The sequence below is a fragment of the Gymnodraco acuticeps genome, unplaced genomic scaffold (assembly GCF_902827175.1).
Source record: "Gymnodraco acuticeps unplaced genomic scaffold, fGymAcu1.1, whole genome shotgun sequence".
Lineage (NCBI taxonomy): Eukaryota > Metazoa > Chordata > Actinopteri > Perciformes > Bathydraconidae > Gymnodraco > Gymnodraco acuticeps.
The window spans coordinates 1,180,304-1,193,842 of record NW_022989803.1 but is presented as its reverse complement, the minus strand read 5'-3'; positions in this window follow the sequence as shown (position 1 = coordinate 1,193,842).

The following is a 13,539-nucleotide window of genomic DNA, read 5'->3' as shown; positions in this document are numbered from 1 at the left end:
GTACAAATAATGGCACTTGTATCCTCGGGTCCTTTAACCCATGTGTTGTTTATTTTAGACACCGAAAACACCAAAGTTCAAGGTTACTCATGCTTTAAATCAGCATTGGGCGTTTCTTTATTTAATTTTGACCATGAGTGCCTAAACATTATTATTAAACAGTGAATAATGCTTTAGTAGCCAGGACCAGGTATTGTAGGTGAAACAAAGGAAATCATGACATCATGTCAGTGTCACTTAATTCATTAAAAGTCACATAGACATGTGGGAAACAGCAACAGATTGTCACGATTTCCCAGAGTTAGAGAAAGTTTAGAAATGCTCTTCTGTAACTCCAAAACAGTATAGCTGATGCATATTTTGGCCAGTGAAATATTTGTTTACCAAACACGCGGATGTGGATAATATTTCCAATATTTTGAGGCATAAAGCATGTGCTGTGGGTGGGTTTCCTATACTGTAGGTGTGGCGACCAGCAGACAGCTGGGTTGTGGCTTTTGAGGCTACAATGTTTGGAAATGTTAAGACAATAACAAATGTAGAAAGCAGTACGAAGAAAAAAATTAGAAGCAAAGATTAGCATGCCTCTACCCCCGGCCTCACAGTCGCTGCTGATTCCAAGTTGACAGCTCATCAAGATAAGTGGTACGTTGGGGTGGAAGGGGGAGACGTAATGATAGTAACGATAAGGATCTAGCTTACTCAGTTGAAGGGTTGAATATTCTTTATGTGAAGTTGGGATGCAAAATCATAATGTTGCCTACAGAAAAAAGCATGTTACTGCCACCGCTTTTTGTACACTTTTAGGGCATTTAAGGTAGCAATAAGACACAATAACAGCTACCGAGATTGTGAAATATGTTGGACGTGAACAGTGTGCACACATGTTTACTATATCAATGCTTCTGTTGTGCACTTATGTTGCTAATTATTATCTTGGCGGCATTGCGGAAAATGTATTTGAAGGTTTTTTTGGTGTTTCTTAAAGGCATCACAGATGTTAATTGTAGCTTTTAGGATTGCAGTGTATTATTTACTGTTTATTAAATGACAAATGTTCAACATCAAAGGCAGAACCAATCTGAGTCTCTTTGAGGGTGGATTCTGCCATAAAAAGAAAATAATTTCAGCCTTTCAACTTGCTGCACGCTCTTCAGGATGTATGAAAGAGGGAAAACACTGGACGGTAAAACGTTCCAGGTTCACGGGATGTGTTTAAATCTGCCGTTGCTCAATCAAAGAGCAGATAGCAGCTCCCTCTCATTTTATTACCCTTTAGAAACATAGTCAGAGTATTATGTTATCAAACTGGGGAAAAGGGGAGGGAGTGCACAAACAGCTGAACAAAGGCAATGCAAACAGCTGTGCCAGTGCAAACAGCAGTCAGATTATTGTTGAGGGGAAAGTTAGACAGCTATCACTAAAACATAATGCTGCCATCAAATCGTTACAGCCCTAAGTGCTCTTCAGCTGTGTCTGTTTGTGGATTCTTTTGTTATGTCAAACATTTTTTGAGAGCTGACAGTATTGAGTTGATGTTAGTTGTTAAACCACATGCTCATTGGTATTATACCCTGATTAGTTCAATATCCAACTCAACTGAATGGCAATGGTTTTGCCTGATGTCTTCTGAAACGCACTCAGAGGACGGTTCTCAGACTCGATGGTTTCTCACTTGAGGTGGCTGGCTGCAGTAGGAGGACCAGTGTTGATACAGCTGATCTCTGTTATTCCAAGTGAAATATATGGCCCTGTTTGTTTTCAGAGATAGACCCAACGCTTTGCCTCAAGTTCATATTTATCTATCGAGGGAAATATGTCAGTGCAGATTCAGTCTGTACTCTCTTACACAGTCTCTTCCCCTAATTATGCTACTGAAGAGGAATTACTGATGTGCTTATTACACACAGTAACATCCGATTTGAAAGTTTCTTAATGGAAAGGATTATATATCCGACTGTTCAGCCATCTCACCTCTTACAGGATTAAAATAGAACCGCACTTACACACAATTATGCTCCTGTGAACTGCATTTGATGAGAGGTGGTGGGTTTTATGAGCCGTGTTGCAACAGATATGAACATTGTTACCCACAGTGTTCTGGGCCATTTAGAACCAACACCCCTCCTGAAGGTGTTGAAACGATGCCAGTAACAGTGGATAGCAGTAATTTGGTTTGCAGTTTAGAGTTGCATTCAAGAGACAGCCTGTCCTCCTACAAAAAAAGACCATATAGGCCGATTGTTCATGCCCTTATTACGACACTGAGACACGTTTTAAAGTGTATGTTGTTTCTTACACGACCACTAGAGGTGCTCTAGTGGTCGTGTAACCCCTAGATTCCACCGGGTCCGTCTGCGGCGTGTTACGGCCACGGCACGGCGCTCACGGCGATCGCGCCCACTCTAGTCAATGGGTGCTATTCCACCACACGCGTCGTGTTACGGTTCAGCAGCGTCCCAGAAGCGTCCCAGAAGCGTCTCGGCGCAGGGCTCCTCTAAAATTAGGATGAATCCTATTTATGACGCGACGCAGCCGTAAGGTAATGTCGGGCAGGCAGGAAGTGGAACGTTCAGAGCATATATAGCATATATATATACTGTATATACACACACACAAACTAATTTTGCAGACCCTATCCCTCCGTAGTCTTTCAAGTAGGAGGATAAATGCCAGCGTTCTCCTCCGGTTTATAGGCACTGTGTAAATTATATATATAGAATAATTATGATGATGAATGCATTTTTTTACCACTAAAATACAGCAACACATCTTTGATTCATGTCGTTTATAACTGGAATATTACAATTATTATTAACTTTGTCTGTACAAAGTAGCCTTTGCAGGAAATATGCCCAAATCAACAAAAACTGCGAGCCGGCAGGCAAGATGTTCCGCTTCTGAAATGCTTCTGAAATGCTTCTGAAACGCGCCCGGTAGGGTATGACGCCGGAGGAGGCCGGACCAAAACTGCGGCGCTGTCATGGTTTTGGATTTATGTTTTCCACCTTTGTTTTGAAATGTTTTCCTCTTTGTATAATGTCTGGTCCCTCTCCCTGTGTTTTTCCTCCCTGTCGTTAGTTTCCCTGGTGTGTCTAATTGTCTGAGTGTGTTCACCTGTTGCCCTTGTGTTTCTCCTCCCCTGCCCAGCTGTGTCTTGTGTGATTACCCTTCTGTGTATTTAGTCTTGTCTTCCCCTGTGCTCCATGTCTGTTCGTCGTCATTTCATGTCACTATCACCCATGCTTGTCCGTGTCTCCTGCCTGTTCCCGTATGTAAGTTTGTTCCTGTCTGTCGTCCTCCCCGGTTTTGTTTCTGTTAATTAGTTTCTTGTTTTTTCATGCCTTCGGCTTTTTATAATAAAGCTCGCTTTTTGTTAACGAACCTTTTTTTGTATTTTTTAACTGCACTTGGGTCCTATTTTCCCCAAACCTGACAGTACGAACAGACCAGTATGGACCCAGCAGTTTTTTCATTTAGCCAAGAGCTTTATGAGCTTAAATACAATCTGGAGTGTATTTTCAATGACTGGAGGAGGGCCTCATCCAGAGAGGCCAAAGAGGCTGCCCTTAACGAGGTTGCCTGAGAAGCTAATAATTTTTACTAGCAGCCCTGAGTGCCAGCCTCAAGCCTCAAACCCCTTCTTGGGATCCCGCCTTGCCTTAGGAGGTCCACGGAGCCTCCAAAAGGTCTCTAGGAGACGCAAGGCCAGGATTCCAGCCGTGGCCCTAGCAGCCATGGTTCCAGCTCCAGTTCTGGCCCCAGCAGCCATGGTTCCGGCCCTTGTTCTGGCCCCAGCAGCCATGGTTCCAGTCTCAGTCCTGGCCCCAGCAGCCATGGTCCCTGCTCCAGAAACGGCCCATACAGCCATGGTTCCGGCCCCAGTTCCAGCCATGGTTCCGGCTCAAGTACCGGGCCCAGCAGCCATGGTCCCGACTCCGGCTCCTCATCACCTGTTGACTCTTCGGCCGACGCCAGCTCCCAGTGTCCTGTCGGCGTACCGGCTAACTCCAGCACCTCGTCTCCTGTTGGCTCTCCAGCCGACGCCAGCTCCCCGAGTCCTGTCGGCATACCGGCCGACGCCAGCACCTCGTCTCCTGTTGGCTCTCCGGCCGACGCCAGCTCCCCGTGTCCTGTCGGCGTACCGGCCGACTCCAGCACCTTGTCTCCTGTTGGCTCTCCAGCCGACGCCAGCTCCCCGAGTCCTGTCGGCGTACCGGCTGACTCCAGCACCTCGTCTCCTGTTGGCTCTCCGGCCGACGCCAGCTCCCCGAGTCCTGTCGGTGTACTGGCTGACGCCAGCTCCCCGAGTCCTGTTGGTGTACCGGCCGACACCAGCTCCCCGTGTCCTGTCGGCGTACTGACCGTCTCAAGTCACCTCTCCAGTTCCCTCTCAAGTCACCTCTCCAGTTTCCTCTCAAGTCTCCTCTCGAGTTTTCTCTCGAGTTCCCTCTCGAGTCCCCTCTCAAGTCATCCCTCCAGTTCCCTCTTGAGTCACCTCTCGAGTTCCCTCTCGAGTCACCCCTCGAGTTCCCTCTCAAGTCACCTCTCGAGTTCCCTCTCAAGTCTCCTTTCGAGTCACCGCTCGAGTCCCCTCTCAAGTCACCGCTCGAGTCCCCTCTCGAGTCCCCTCTCAAGTTCTTTCTCAGGTCCCCTCTCGAGTTCCTTCTCAAGTCACCGCACGAGTCCCCGCTCAAGTCACCTCTCGTGTTCTCTCTCAAGCCTCCTTTCAAGTCACCTCTCGAGCCTCCTCTCAAGTCACCTCTCGAGCCTCCTCTCAAGTCACCTCTCGAGTTTCCTCTCAAGCCTCCTCTCAAGTCTCCTCTCGAGTTCCCTCTCAAGTCTCCTCTCGAGTGTCTTCTCAAGTCACCTCTCGAGTTCCCTCTCAAGTCTCCTCTCGAGTGTCCTCTCGAGTCCCCTCTCAAGTTACCTCTCGAGTTCCATCTCAAGTCCCCTCTCCAATCCCTACTCAAGTCCCTTCTCTAGTCGCTACTCAAGTCGGGGGTCCTGCCAACCCTGTGTCCTGTCCCGTTGGGGGCCCCGCCGACTACTCTCCTGCCGGGGGTCCTGCCAACCCTGTGTCCTGTCCCGTTGGGGGTCCCGCCGACTACTCTTTTGCCGGGGGTCCTGCCAACCCTGTGTCCTGCCAACCCTGTGTCCTGCCAACCCTGTGTCCTGCCCCGTTGGAGGCCCCGCCGTCACCTGTCTCGCCGGGGGTCCTGCCAACTCCTTGTCCTCTTCCGCCGGGGGCCCTGCCTACTCCTTGCCCTGTTGCGTTGGTGGTCCCATTGACATTATGGGAATATATTTCCAGATTATAGAAACCGAGTTTCTCTTTATATATTTCCAAGTGAAGAAGTTAGCATGGGCAAGTGAGGGAGTAACAATCTGGGCAAACATTTCTTGTGCATTTTCAGTTAAGTGACGTCTAGTGGTTACCTCTTTCTTAACAATTGTATGGACGGTAATAGAGCTCTCAAAGAAAACACAGGAATGGTCGGAGAGCGCAACATCAGTCACCACAAGCTTAGAGATGTTCAGACCCTTTGATACAATTAAGTCCAGGGTGTGCCCCTTATTGTGCGTCGGACCCTTGACATGCTGAGTCAGTCCAAAATTGTCGATAACACAAAACAGTTCTTTAGCCCCTCTGTCCTCAGGGTTGTCAACATGGATATTAAAATCGCCAACAATGATTAAACGGTCAAAGCCATAGGTTTTTCTCTTTCGATTCTGAGAGACACCTTTCTTCTTTCAGAGGTTTTGATAGGCTAAAACATCGATTGTTTTAGCCACAATGCATGTAGGGATATGGTGTTTATGAGATATGAAATCGGAAAAACATTTGTTTTAAATAAAATAATACTTTATTCCGAGTGTTCTTGCTTTTCTCAATGGAAGTCATCACATAACGGCATTGTAATACACGGTTCGGCTGCATTAAATATTACATATCTGCCGTAGATATTTATTTATAGAGCCCTGATCAGAAGACCTTTTGACAAACTGTAAGAAATGCCGCCAAAACTGAATATGTGACGTGGGTCATAAACAGAGTTGGGTGTAACGCGCTACTTTTATAATTCAGTAATCACAATACAGTTACTAACATTGCCCCGACACGCGTTACTTACTAAAATCAGTCATAATCAAACCTCAACAAACACCTGCAAATAACACATGCTAAGGTGAAGCTAACGCACAGCTATTTGTTGTTTGTTTATATCACGTAGTCTGTTCTTCTTCTCTGTTTTCCGGTTGTTGCCTGTTTTGAATGACGAATACACACTACCGCCGCCTGCTGGTAAGGAGAGTTATTGCCACTCACGCATGCGCAGTTCGTACGTGCTCGGCTGAAGTCTTTGCGGTGTCTGGTTCCAGTGCAACACATGGCCAACACGCAGGAGAACACGCCGACGCAACAGCGTGAGCAGAGATAGACTGCGCAAAATATACAGATAGCAGGAGACAGAGGACAGCCATGGTCAGATAGGAAAACATTCAGGATCTGGATCAGTCTTATGCGACAATGGAAACTGAACTAAAGAGAACATTTGAAACTTTAGCAGTCTGCGTGATCTGCCTGCAGGGAGGGGCGGGCCGGCCCTGCGAGTAAAGTAACGAGTAAAGTAACGAGTAAAGTAACGAGTTACTTTATGTAGAGAGTAACGAAGTAGTGTCATATATGACTTTTTTTTAAAGTAATATGTAATATGTAATATATTACTTTTTTTTTAGTAACGACCACATCTCTGGTCATAAATATATTAGCAATTAAACAACATCTTTCATTTATTTTCACACAATACATCTCCTTGCAGTATCAACACTAATTCGGCTGACTTTTATATTTGATCCAATTGGTAGAGGTTATATTTACACCATAACGGTGCACAGCTGATAGAAAGGGATTTTTTTTGAAGTTTTTAAAGATATTTACTGAACTACCTTTCCAACTCCTCATGCAGTTGACTGTTACAGGTCTATACAGGTTCATGGTACAATGCATAAGCTTCAAATCGAGAGACTGAAACGGTACCGTTCATGTTTCCTTTACCGTTCTGTTTTAATTTCACAATAACGTTAATAGTCATATGTTTGATATTATTATGTTTTATTAACTACACCACTGGTTTTTTAAACCCGCACCGCCTAGTGGTTAAAGCACGTTATTGAATTTTGTTGTTCAATACGTTTTATTTGATGAAAACATTTAAATATTAAGAGTAGCCTACATACTGAGGGGAAAAGTAGAAGGCATGATATAAATTATCAAGAAGATACTGTAGGGAATTCTACCACACTGAAATGTGATTTCTACCACTAGAGCACCTCTAGTGGTCTTCTAAGAAACAACATACACTTTAAAACGTGTCTCTGAGTCGTAATAAGGGCATGAACAATTGGCCTATAAGGCTGTGGCTATTGTGTGTTTCGCAACATGTTCTATGGCACGTCTCTTTATAAGATGTTTTCGTATTTCCCACAATTAGAAGTTGCCAGTATTCAACTGTGTACACCCTGGAGGTTTAGGGGATACGAAACACAGTGGTGTTATCAAATTTAAAACATATAATTAATAAATGGGTGAATTCATATACCCACATGACACCTAAGGTCAGAAGAGCTTTATTTAACAGCTGGTCTTATGTCTGTGACCCCTCCTGTTGTTCATTGATAAGCCTGAAACATGCACTTGTCAAGGTTCAGAGGCACATTTTGCAAATATGGCAGTAGCCATCGATCATCTTAAAATAAGATAAGATATACTTTATTGATGCCAAGTTGGGAAATGTTTTTGTTACAGCAGCATACTACTTTGTTCTACTCCACTACAATTCAGAGGTTAACCTGGTATTTTTACTGCACTAGATTTATTTTAGTTACTTTGCAGATTCTGATTAATGATGTGAAATATAAACAACCTTAAATCAGACTTTAGTTACACCTGAGTCAAATTCAGGGAAGGTGATTGTCAAGTAACAAAATAAACTATGCAATATATTGGACGTTAAGTACTTTGTCAGACTTCATATTTATCTGTGGATAACCAATGTTTTTTTCTTATTCAAAAGAAGACCTTAACTTAAAGTATTCTTTAATGTTTAAATAAAGCCTTATTAGTTTGTCTGTTTTGCACATCCTCCTGTTAATATCTTTGGACGTCCTGCACTAAACTGTTTTATTGTAGAAATCACTACAGTATCTTCTTGATATTTTCTATTCTATATTTCTATCATGCCTTCTACTTTTCCCCTCAGTATGTAGGCTACTCTTAATATTCAAATGTTTTCATCAAATAAAACGTATTCAACAACAAAATTCAATAACGTGCTTTAACCACTAGGCGGTGCGGGTTAAAAAACCAGTGGTGTAGTTAATAAAACATAATAATATCAAACATAATATGACTATTAACTTTATTGTGAAATGAAAACAGAACGGTAAAGGAAAATACAGTTTCAGTCTCTCGATTTGAAGCTTATGCATTGTACCATGAACCTGTATAGACCTGTAACAGTCAACTGCATGAGGAGTTGGAAAGGTAGTTCAGTAAATAATATCTTTAAAAACTACAACAAAATCCCTTTCTATCAGCTGTGCACCATTATGGTGTAAATATAACCTATCTACCAATTGGATCAAATATAAAAGTCAGCCGAATTAGTGTTGATACTGCAAAGAGATGTATTGTGTGAAAATAAATGGAAGATGTTGTTTAATTGCTAATATATTTATGATCCACGTCACGTATTCAGTTTTGGCGGCATTTCTTAGTTTGTCAAAAGGTCTTCTGATCAGGGCTCTATAAATAAATATCTACGGCAGATATGTAATATGTAATGCAGCCGAACCGTGTATTATAATGCCGTTATGTGATGACTTCCAAAGAGAAAAGCAAGAACACTCGGAATAAAGTATTATTATTTTTTTATTTTCCGATTTCATATCGCATAAACACCATATCCCTACATGCATTGCGGCTAAAACAATCGATGTTTTAGCCTATCAAAACCACTGAAAAAAGAAAGGTGTCTCTCTGAATCGAAAGAGAAAAACCTATGGGAAAAATACAAAAGCATTGTACACAATTTAAACCAATCAATATTGTGTAATTAAAAGGATAAACTGATGTTTTTTAGTGGATGAGTAATGCAGATATCACTGTGTAATCATTTGACAGTGAGGGGAATATATCCGGTTTTATTATGAAAACTTCGAGACCGGAAAAACTGTTTTCACCCACGCTAACTTTACATGGAAGCTGCATATCCGTTATCCTGGCGAGACCTCAAATCATCTTCGTAATATCTATCAAACTATAGATCCTGCACATCGACTGGACGTGGATTCTAAGAGTACAATATACACTTCTTGCCAGAAATCGAATCAAAAAGCATTTTAATGGCCAAACTATTCCACAATTTAGGAGTTTCCAGAGAAGGTTATTTGTGAATAAACGTCCCTCCGGAGCGTCTGCAATGAACAGGCCGGGAGCATGTTGTTTCTTACACGACCACTAGAGCACCTCTAGTGGTCGTGTAAGAAACAACATACACTTTAAAACGTGTCTCTGAGTCGTAATAAGGGCATGAACAATTGGCCTATAAGGCTGTGGCTATTGTGTGTTTCACAACATGTTCTATGGCACGTCTCTTTATAAGACGTTTTCGTATTTCCCACAATTAGAAGTTGCCAGTATTAAACTGTGTACACCCTGGAGGTTTAGGGGATACGAAACACAGTGGTGTTATCAAATTTAAAACATATAATTAATAAATGGGTGAATTCATATACCCACATGACACCTAAGGTCAGAAGAGCTTTATTTAACAGCTGGTCTTATGTCTGTGACCCCTCCTGTTGTTCATTGATAAGCCTGAAATATGCACTTGTCAAGGTTCAGAGGAACATTTTGCAAATATGGCAGTAGCCATCGATCATCTTAAGATAAGATAAGATATACTTTATTGATCCCAAGTTGGGAAATGTTTTTGTTACAGCATGTACTACTTTGTTCTACTCCACTACAATTCAGAGGTTAACCTGGTATTTTTACTCCACTACATTTATTTTAGTTACTTTGCAGATTCTGATTAATGATGTGAAATATAAACAACCTTAAATCAGACTTTAGATACACCTGAGTCAAATTCAGGGAATGTGATTTTCAAGTGCCAAAATAAACTATGCAATATATTGGACGTTAAGTACTTCGTTTAAGACTTCATATTTATCTGTGGATAACCCAACGTTTTTTTCTTCTTTTTCTTCTAAAAGTACAATATATACTTCTCACTAGAAATCTAATCAAAAAGCGTTTTAATGGCCAAACTATCCTACAATTTAGGATATTACAGAGAGGGTTATTTGTGAATAAACTACCATCTGTAACGTTAGCATTCAACGGGAGCACTAGAGGGCGAAAACTTTAAAACGTAATTATAGGACGTATTAAGCGCTTGAACAATCGGCCCATTTGGTCGTATGAGTTGGAGGACTTGTTGTCAAGAGACAATATACCTCATGGAGCAGCTGTACTGTACATCCATGTGATGGACTTCCCCTTAAGAAGGTTTGATTGATATCTATCGGTAAAACATGAATATGACTAAAAGCATTGCTCGATACTCTTGGCGTGAGTCAAGGTAATGCTTTGTAGAAAAACTCTCAGCCGACTAAAGTTACAAGCAGAGAAAACCTTGCTACAGAGCACCGTGAGATCTATTTAGATGCAATAATAATCCAAGGGTTGCACACATTTCCTTGCTTTTACATTTCTGAGGATAAATTGGTGTTTGCATATACTCTTGGACACTTCAGACGATATTCAGGTTAGCCTGCGCTGAAGTAATGATATTACCTCAGTGGTGCATGAGGCAATACAGTATTCCTCTACGTCTTTGGAGGGAAGGGGAAGTCCCCGCGTCTGTGAGCTGTTGGACTGGACTGGTTGAGTAATGCAGCCTGGGATTAGGTGGAGCAGCCTCACAGCAGCAAACCCTCCCTCACACTGATCTGTCTGGACCCACACAAGTGTACGGCTGGATCAGAACCACAGCTGGCCTACGTCCTTCCACTATGTCCAACCATACTGGTCTAAAAACACATGTTTTAGCGCAAATGAGCAGCCTTTACAACCCATTATCAACCATTGCCAAATATCTGCTACGAAGACATGTATTCACCATTTAATTTATGTTCATTGGCTATGTTTTTCCCAATGCGGGAAATGTAACATTCCTAAACCATAGAGAATTTGAATTGACAATAAAACATGTTATCACAGCATGTTTCCTACAAAATGGCCAAGCAAATAGGTTGATTATGAATGTAATTTTCAGGATAAGAAGTTGACATTAACGTGCTGTGCCTCGGTGACTCTGTGTGTTCATTTCAACTCCCCTGTCGGCCATAAAACGGAGTGATTTTCCACATGTTTTATGAGCTTTTTAAAATTTGTGTTAGAAAACATGTCTGGAATTGCTAGTCTCGGAGTGAGGAGAAAAAGTTTGCATATTAAAGAAGAGTGAACTTGCAAAACATCGGATGAGTTGAATAAAGACTTGTTTGTTGATTTATTGCTGACACCTTTATATAGGTAAGAGCTTGTGGTAATAATGTTTGCATATTAAAGAAAAGGTAAACTTGTAAAAACTAATATTTCTTCAGAGACCTTCACTCTCTTGTTTCACCAGCAAAGTCAGTGGGAGTTGTGTTGCAAGAGCCTCTGAATGTTTACATCAGTCAATGGATTTTTTTGGCCAGTAAAATATTTGTTTACCCAACATGGATGTGGATAATGTTTTCAATATGTTGGAGCATAAAGCATGTCCTGTGGGTGTGTTTCCTATAGTTGTGGTGACCAGCAGTCAGCTGGGTTGTGGCTATTGAGGCTCGTGGCCGCCGAGTTTGGAAATCATAGTAATCACAGTAACAAAGGCAGAAAGCAGTGGGAAGCACAAAAACAGCAAAGATTGACATTTCTTTACCTCAGACTCATGCTGAATGCTAATTCAAAGTTGACAGCTTATCAAGATAAGTTGTGCTTTGCGGTTGGAGGGGATAGCTAATGATAATAATGATAAGAATCTTGGGTATTTTGCAGTCTGGCTTTTCATTGTGTTTCCTACAAATGGAGGACTTGGCTATGGCTGCTTCGGTACATTATTTTGCCAGTCTTGGTAATTCAAAACACAATCTGTTCCAATGGGCAATACATACTTTAGTGGACTGACAGACACTAACAGAATGTACCCGGGTCTTGCCGTATCAAGTTTAATATGACGCAGAGCAATAATTTGGTTTAAAATGAATTACAACGCTTCATTGCATCAAAGCATCAGAATATATCAGTGGCAGAAAAACAACTCACTGTGTAATATGTCAGCATTAAATCATCAGACAGATGTTGAGGATGGCAGTTTAAAGGCTCGGTTAAAAAATGATTAACGCTGGGATGTGACAGAATGTGAATTAATGAGCAATCCAATCATATAAGTGGTTAAGCAAACTGCCAAAGACAGAAAACACCCCTCATTCAGTGTTGAAAGACAGCAGCAAATATGTAACAGCCCCCTCCCTCCTCAGCCATCTTCATTGCTTTCTTACAACATCTAAATGGAAAACTAATCAAACTGTAATTGACAAATGTATAATTGTGTATACAAAGGACTGTGTTGCCTAATCAAAAAAGAAGCAATGATTACTCTGTGAGACAAAGGAATGGGAGGGAGAAAAATATGTAGAGCATCTTAATGAGAATTAATTGTTTATACTGTACCACTGGGACTTGTCACATATCTTTCATAAAGTAGTATGATACGGAGGGAAGGCTCGATTGCTTTACCAACTCTGCACCAATCAGCTGTGTATAACAGGGTGGAAATTGGCTGTATATTATCAAAAGATTACAATCTAAGCAGTGCGGTGCGTGCATGTAATTCATGCCATATCCTGCCTGGGGTTAAACAGACAGACTTTAGCTACAAGAGCGAGACTTCAATCAGTGTGAGGCCCCAACAGCATAAAGAAATTCTCTGCTGGCAGTTCATCATGAATGACATTAGTTTAGACGAAAATGGAACAGCTTTTATTAAGAAAATGTGTTAGTTGCAGAGAGTGGGGTTTTTGATTGAGAAGTGAAATTTTTACTTGAGACTTTACTATAGTAATGGCATGATGAATTCCAAAGGCATCAGTGAGCAGGGTGAAGATGGAGGTGATGGATTGGGTGTGTGTTGCACACAGCTGGTTCGTGTGTTTCTCCTGAGGGGGCAGCGGCAGCCTCTCGGGGGTGTCTACAGATGAGTGTCCTTGGTAAGGCCCAGATGGACTCCCACGTTTGGGTCCGGGCTTTAGTCCCAGCATGCAGCGGTGTGGAGTGACAAATTGAAACGTTGAGGGAAGTGTTTAACCCCAACCACCCCTCCAATTAGCCAACTTGCTTCCCATTTCCTAAAAGATCTCGCGAACATATTAATTGGAGTTAAGTTTTGTTTAGATTTAGTCCTTAGGTTTAGGCTAGTAAAAAAAAGA